We start from the raw sequence: 6,484 nt of genomic DNA, 5'->3' as shown, positions 1-6,484 counted from the left end.
CCAGAGCCCAGCAGGTTGAGGCTGCGGTGGCCGGGAGCAGCCACTGCCCTCCAGTCTGGGTGACAGTGAGACTCCAACTCAAACAAACAACAAAAAAAAAAAGGTGGAAACAATACCTGAGTTGGGGGAGGCAGCCTACTCTGTGGACTTCTCAGGACTCCTGCCACAGATACCGAATGGGGACTCGGGTTGAACCAACAAATCTTTGCACTAGTGGATCCGTGCCTGAGAGGCCAGGCTTGCTTTGTGATGCATCCCAGGGCATGTGTAAGTGAAACTCCACATCCTTAAGTCCTGCACCCAAGTGGCCTTGTTTGGTACCAAGTGACCCCAGCCTCAGCTGCCTGGACCAAAGGGACCAGCTGGTCAGACTTACCCTTTGTGAAATGTGAAATAAAATACAGTGGGAGTTGCTAAACCACAAGATGGCAAATACTGAAAGTGTCCCCAACCCCGAGGTCAGCCGGGCAGCCAAGGTAGCCCCAAGAAAGCTGAAACTGTGGGAGGAAGCTCTCGAGATCCCACTCTCTTGAGACATAAATGCACCACAGTTCCTGCCCTCGGGTTTCCATGATCCGGCTCCAGTGGGTTTCTCTGTTTCTGGTATTCAAAGAGCCGGAGGCAAGGCCCCCTGTCCCCACTCCTGTGGCCCAGGTTACTGGTATTCAAACTGTAACGTGCATGTGACTCTCCCAGGAACTGTCAACATGCAGACTATCAGTGGTAGTGGGGCCTGAGGCTCTGCATTGCTCTCTTTTTTTTCTTTTTTCTTTTGAGTCAGAGTCTCACTCTGTCACCCAGGCTGGAGTGCAGTGGCACGCTCATGGCCATCGCAGCTGGATTCTGGCGACCCTTCTGCTTCAGCCTTCCAAGTAGCAGGAACTACAGGCGCATGCCACCACGCCCAGCTATTTTGTTGTTGTTGTTGTTGATATATTGTAGAGAGGAAGTATTGCCATGTTGCCCAGGCTGGTCTCGAGCTCCTGGACTCAGGCAATCCTTTCACCTCTGCCTCCGCCTCCTAAAGTGCTGGGATTACAGGCGTGAGCCACCGTGTCCAGCAAGACTGCATTTCTAAATAAGATTCCAGGCGATGCTGCAGCGGCTGCTGCTGGCCTCTGGGCCACAGTTAGGGTAGCCAAGGTATAGATCCTCACTTGCAGACCTACTCAGCTCGAACCTTTGTTTTTGTGAAGACATCTGGAGATTCTTACCTCCCCACATCAGCCCCTGATGGAGCCATGGATGATCTGGTGAGGGAATTCAGAGAGCTAATCCTATGCACCTGTTATTAGCACATATTAACTACCCAGCAAGAGGCGCTTTCATAGACGCTATCTTGCTGTGCAGGAAGAAAGGTAGATCACATGATTCATACACACACATTTACTGAGCACCTACTCTGTGCCTGGAGAATGTGTCAAGTGGGTGTCAAGTGCTTGGGATGCAAAAATGCAAGACTGAGTGCTCCCTGGGGAGTGGATCGGAAATACAGGCATGTCAATAAGCCAAGACAGGGAGAGATATTCAAGTCAGAGCTGGGAGCCAAAGGCAGTTAGTTGCTTCCCAGGGAGGCAGCACAGAGCTGTACCCTGAAGGTTGAGAGGCAGTTGGCTGCCAGACAGGGCAGGGCGGGGGGTCGCAGGGAGCAGAACTGTGGGCAAAGGAGACAGCCAGTACACTGGTGTGCGCTTTGGCAGAAGAGGGCAGCTGTGACAGAAAAGAGGCCAGAAGGTAGTCTTGGGTTAAATTAGAAAGGATCTGGAAAAGCCTTCCTAACCTCAAGGAGCTTGGGCTTTAACCAGAAGGTGAGAGGAAGCCACAGAAATATTTTAAACAAGTGAGTGCCAAGATCCTCTCGAGATTTTTGGAAAAAAAACAACAACAACACTTCTGGCATCAATCAGAATAGACTGGGAGTTTAACAAAAGAGAAGGCTGCCATGGTGCCCTCCAGACTGGAGGTGACATGCTGAGACCTGGCTGGTGTCTGGGAGGAAACTGGTCTCCCTCCCGGCCCCTTGCGGTGTTATCACTGACTCAAGATGCCATTTCATGGAAACCACATGGTGGGATTCTTTCCATGACTCTGATCCCAGAGAAAGGACCCAGTGGATCCTGGCAACAGCAGCAGTGGGAGCTTCAGGGTCTTCGGCACGATTATTAAGAAAATAGGCCGGGCCTGATGGCTCATGCCTGTAATCCTAGCACTTTGGGAGGCTAAGGTGGGGGGGAATCACTTGAGGCCAGGAGTTTGAGACCTGCCTGGGCAATATAGTGAGATCCCCATCTCTATCAAAAATTTTAAAACTAGCCAGGTGTGATGATGGTGCGTGCCTGTAGTCCCAGCTACTCAGGAGGCTGAGGTGGGAGGATCACCTGAGCTCAAGAGTTTGAAGTTACAGTGAGCTATGATCGTGCCACTGCACTCCTGCCTGCGTATCTATAAAAACATAATAAGGCTGGGCGTGGTGGCTCACGCCTATAATCCCAGCCCTTTGGGAGGCTGAGGTGACAAGACTGCCTGAGCCCACGGGTTCGAGACCAGCCTAGGCAATCTGGCGAGCCCTCACCTCTACAATAAATCAAAAAAATTAGCCAGGCGTGGTGGCTTGCACCTGTAGTTCCAGCTATTTGGAAGGCTGTCAAGGAAGGATCGCCTGAGCCCAGCAGGTCGAGACTGCGGTGGTCGTGGGTGTGCCACTTGCACTCTAGCCTGGGCGACAGAGTGCGACTCTGACATTAAAAAAAACATAAAAAATAAATAAATAAAATAAATAAAAACAACATAAAATAAATTAAAAAGAAAATCACATTTCCTTTTAAAAAGAAAAATCCTCCCAAGGAGGGAGATTCCTTTTGACAAATCATCAGCGGTAGGTGATCCTCCACAACCTCTGAGGACACAGAGGGTTCCCTTCTCCTGAGCCACAGCAGGGGCTTGTGCTTTCACCCCTCCCCCACCTCCCAGTGTGTGTCTCCCAAAGGTGCGCAGTGGCTGACTATGTTGGTTCCTGAAGAACCAGAGTCTCCAGGGGGAGAGGAAACCACGCGTTGAGGAAACACTCCAGGTGAATCTTCAGTTCGGGCATGTCCTAGCATAAGACCCTGGGCCCCATCAGCCAGCCCTGGGCTTACCTCACGGCTCCCGGGCTCACCCCCAAGGCCTACGTGGTGGCAGCCTAGGAGGCTGCCTGGAGGCAGAGGCCAAGAATAGAGTCAGCTGGGCTGGTCCAGAAGGCCCAAGTGATAACAGGATTTTCAAAGGACTTGATTCTAAGTCAGAACAGCCCCTCACAGCCCCTGACCAAAGGGCTGGGAAGCAGCTAAGGCTCACACGGGTGACCACCCCCACCTCAAGTAGCTTCAGACAGATTGTTCTGAAGACTGAAATTGCACTGATGTCTGAAATTCAAGCCACAAGGGTTTGGGAGTTTTATTTGAAACTTCATCGGTTTCACTTCTTTTGTTAAATGATGATTTTCATTTTAATAGAAATGGGGTCTTGCTATGTTGTTTAGGCTGGCCTCAAACTCCTGGCCTCGAGTGATCCTTCCACCTTGGCCTCCCAAAGTGCTGGGATGACAGGCATGAGCCACCATACCCAGCCCAGTTTCACTTCTCAATCTTCTGAAGCAGCCAGGGCCAGAAAGACTCCTCTTGCCCCACAGACACAGACCATTAAAGGTCACTTCCGGGGACACACCTTGTCTGTATCTAGAGGAGGGGCCGCAACCCAGGAAGCCAGGAGGACTTAGCCCTGGTGCAGCCCGCTACACACCATGACTCAGGTGCTTCCTGCTAATGGTCCCAAATGACCTGTCAAGGATCACCATTTCCCTCATAGACCTCATGGCACTGTGGCAAGGACCACGCCAGGATTTCCAGATAGGGCTGTCTCTCTCCAAAGCTCCTGTTCCTCCAGGGTGATGCATTGCCTACCCCAAGTACCCGCCTGCCAGCAAGGGAACAAGGTTTTTCCCATCACAGAGCCCAAAGGGCTTCTCAATCTGAAGAGCCAAGCTACTTTGACCCACACGTTGCTCCAGAGGGGTCCAGAACCAACTCATCCAATCAATCCTGAGAGTTCCCCAAGCTTCAGGCTCTGCTCCTTTGAGGGCTCTGAAGCCCTGCAGGAGTTTGGTTTGAGCGCAAGGACCCTGACATAGGGGAAGCCCCTTGGTCCTTGGTGCCCTCATTTGCCCTGGTGACAGCAGCTACACCACGGAGCTCTTAGGGGAGCGTGTGCCAGAAGACACCCCTAGCACCCCATGACCACGGTAGGTGCTTGGTGAGTACCTGCTGTTTTCCCTCTGATGGCTTTTGCCCAGAGGCTGCGAATGGAAGAGTTGGATGGTAGCTCATAGATTCCCCTCTAGAGAGCTCTAGGCTGTGGTAGACAAAATAACGGACCTCCAGAGATGTCCATCCAAGCCCCTGGATCCTGTGAATAGGTTAGGGTCCATGGCAAAGGGGAGTCAAGGCTGTAGGTGGAGTTAAAATTGCTCATTCATTGATTGACTTTGAGGCTGGGAGGTTATCCTGGATTATCTGAGTATGTCTGTGTAATCAAAGAGTCCTTCCTTTTTTTTTAAGGATTCTCACTCTGTCACCCAGGCTGGAGTGCAGTGGCATGCTCATGGCCACCACAGCCTTGACCTGCTGGCCTCAGGTGATCCTTACAACTCAGCCTTCTAAGCAACTGGAACTACAGGTGCATGCCACCATGCCCAGCTAATTTTGTATGTATTTACTGTAGAGACGAGGTCTCGTCAAGTTGCCTAGGTTGGTCTCAAACACCTGGGCTTAGGCAATCCTCTCATCTCAGTCTCCCAAAGTGCTGGGATTACAGACATAAGCCACTGCACCCAGTCAGTCATATAGTCTTTCCTTCTTTCTTTTTTTTGGGGGGGTTGGAGTATCATTCTGTCATCCAGGCTGGAGAGCAGTGGCACACTCACAGCCACCCCAGCGTCAACCTACTGCGTTCCGGGGATCCTTCCACCTCAGCCTTCCAAGTAGCTGAAACTACAGGTGTGCGCTACCACGTCCAGCTAATTTTTTTAATTTATTGTAGAGACGAGGTCTCACCAAGTTGCCCAGGATGGTCTCGAACCCGCTGGCTCAGGCAATCCACTTGCCTTGGCCTCTCAAAGTGCTGGGAATACAGGCTGAGCCACCGAGCCTGGCCTATAGAGTCTTTCAATGTGGAGGAGGAGGAAGATAGAGGATCAGAGTCAGAGAGAGACTTGGAGATGCTACACCTCCAGTTTTGATGACAGAAAGGGCCATGAGCTGGGAATGCAGGGCAACTCTAGAAGCTGGAAGAGTCAAGAATACAACCAGATGTGGTAGTTCATGCCTATAATCCCAGTGCTTTGTGAGGCCTAAGCGGGAGGATCACTTGAGCCCAGGAATTTAAGACTAGCTTGGGCAACATAGCGAGACCTTGTCTCTACAAAAAGTCAAAAAATTAACTGGGCATGGTGGTACATGCCTATAGTCCCAACTACTCAGTAGGCTGATATGATAGGATACTCTGAGCCCAGCAGGTCAAGGCTGCAGTGAGCTGTGATTATTCCACTGCACTCCAGCCTGGCAACAGAATAAGACCCCAACTCAAAATAAAAGTCAAGGAAAGATTCTCCCCCCGAGCCTCCAGAAGGAATGCAGCCCTGTCAAAACCCTAATTTTAGCCCAGTGAGACCCATTTCAAACTATAAGAGAAAAAATGTGTGTTGTTTTAAGCCACTAAGTATGTGGTAATATGTTACAGCAGCAGTAGGAAACTAATACATAGGTCAACTCTCTCATTTTACAGATGGAGAGGCTAAGGCTAAACAGTTGCCCAAGATCACTGATGGGTGTCAGAGCTGGGCCTCAGACTCAGGTTTCTTTTTTCTTTTTTTTGAGTTGGAGTCTCACTTAGTCACCCAGACTGGAGTGCAGTGGCCGCTCCTGGCCACCGCAGCCTCGACCTGCTGGGCTCCGGCGATCCTTCCGCCTCAGCCTTCCAAGTAGCTGAAATTACAGGCGCGCGCTACCATGCCTGGCTAATTTTTTGATTTATTGTAGAAATGAGGTCTTGCCAAGTTGCACAGGCGGGTCTCGAACCCGTGGGCTCAGGCAATCCATTCACCTCAGCCTCCCAAAGCGCGGGATTACAGGCTGAGCCACCGAGCCCGGCTGACTCAGGTTTCTTTTTTTTTTTCTTTTTTTGAGTCGGAGTCTCACTCTGTCGTCCAGACTGTAGTGCAGTGGCCACTCCCGGCCACCATAGCCTCGACCTGCTGGACTTTGGCGATCCTTCTGCTTCAGCGTTCCAAGTAGCTGGAACTACAGGCGCATGCTACCACGCCCGGATGATTTTTTGCTTTATTGTAGAGATGAGGTCTCACCAAGTTGCCCAGGTGGGTCTCGAACCCGTGGGCTCAGGCAATCCACCCACCTCAGCCTCCCAAGACGCGGGATTACAGGCTGAGCCA

The 6,484-nt window shown here is 51.3% G+C and overlaps 1 protein-coding gene across 1 annotated transcript in view; it reads right to left on the bottom strand.

Moving 5' to 3' along the window:
* The window catches only part of HKDC1 (hexokinase domain containing 1), a 66,326-nt gene that overhangs the window by 52,587 nt on the left and 7,255 nt on the right, over nucleotides 1-6,484 (bottom strand). The gene's annotated exons all lie outside the window — the stretch shown is intronic.

Source organism: Carlito syrichta, unplaced genomic scaffold, assembly GCF_000164805.1.
Source record: "Carlito syrichta isolate Samal-C Ts95f unplaced genomic scaffold, Tarsius_syrichta-2.0.1 Scaffold315646, whole genome shotgun sequence".
In the NCBI taxonomy this organism is placed as follows: domain Eukaryota; kingdom Metazoa; phylum Chordata; class Mammalia; order Primates; family Tarsiidae; genus Carlito; species Carlito syrichta.
This window is presented reverse-complemented; position numbering and strand designations above follow the sequence as displayed.